We start from the raw sequence: 1,220 nt of genomic DNA, 5'->3' as shown, positions 1-1,220 counted from the left end.
TCCATGTTGTGGCCATAAGGTTGGTATTCCGAATGGTTTGTTCCACCGCTACTTGCTTCGCACTGCATTACTGGGTGAACCTATGAAGAATTAAGAAAACCATCAATCTTTTTATTTAAGAGTTCTACCTGATTAGAGAGCATGGTGACCAAATTGACGTTATAAACGCCAGCTATTTTCGTAGGCTTTGTCCTCATGACTTGCCACTGATAGTTATTCAGTGACATCTCTTCTATAAACTCATAGGCATCTTCCGGTGTTTTATTGTTGATGGTTCTACTCGCCGCTGCCTCAACCATTTGCCGAGTCGAAGGGTTCAGACCATTGTGAAATGTTTGTACTTGGAGCCAAAGCGGTAACCCATGGTAAGGGCACCTTCTCAAAAGGTCCTTACATCTCTCCCATGCATCGTAGAGTGTTTCTAAATCCATCTGTACAAAAGAAGAGATATGTTTATGTAATTTAGCCATTTTAGCCGGCGGAAAATATTTTAGTAAAACTTTTTTGGTCATTTGTTCCCAAGTAGTAATTGATCCTCGTGGTAACAAGTTCAACCACTGTTTAGCTTTGTTCCTCAATGAAAAGGGAAACACTCGAAGATGAATGGCATCATCAGAAACGCCATTGATTTTAAATGTATCGCAGAATTCCAGAAAGTTTGCTAAGTGAGTGTTGGGATCTTCATCCTTCAAACCATCAAACTGAACAAATTGCTGTATCATCTGAATAGTGTTAGGTTTAAATTCAAAAGTATTTGCAGCTACAGCAGGTCTAACTATACTAGATTCAGTTCCTGTTAAAGAAGGTTTAGCATAATCATACATAGTGCGTGGAGCAGATTTTGATTAGCATAGATTGCAGGAGGTAGTGATTGCCTTGGTTTTCACTATCTCTTGATGAGGGGTTGAGTATCGTCTTCTTGCTTGTTCTCCGTGTATCTTAAGCTGCGCCTTATTTCTCTTTGGTTTCTACGAACTGTACGATCAATTTCTTCATCAAAAAGTAATGGTCCCGAAGGGTTTCTTCTAGTCATAAACTATAAAAACCTGCCAAGAGAAAGAAAGAGTATGTTAATAAATAATAATAATAATAATAAAATTAAATTAAATTGCAAGAAAAAATAAATGGCTAAAGTAATAAAAATTGAGCATTCCTAATATCTTAGTTCCCCGGCAACGGCGCCAAAAACTTGATCGCGTTATTTCATGATAGGTTTTAAA

General features: G+C 37.6%; 1 non-coding gene across 1 annotated transcript; it reads left to right on the top strand.

Moving 5' to 3' along the window:
* Positions 1–357: 357 nt before the first annotated feature.
* On the top strand, positions 358–463 carry LOC128279553 (small nucleolar RNA R71). The gene has a single exon (XR_008269755.1). It is a non-coding gene; the product is annotated as a small nucleolar RNA R71 (small nucleolar RNA).
* Positions 464–1,220: the final 757 nt, after the last annotated feature.

The sequence above is a fragment of the Gossypium arboreum genome, chromosome 8, assembly GCF_025698485.1.
Source record: "Gossypium arboreum isolate Shixiya-1 chromosome 8, ASM2569848v2, whole genome shotgun sequence".
NCBI classification, from domain to species: Eukaryota; Viridiplantae; Streptophyta; class Magnoliopsida; order Malvales; family Malvaceae; genus Gossypium; species Gossypium arboreum.
The sequence above is the reverse complement of the archived record's forward strand: the minus strand, read 5'-3'. Positions and strand labels throughout refer to the sequence as shown.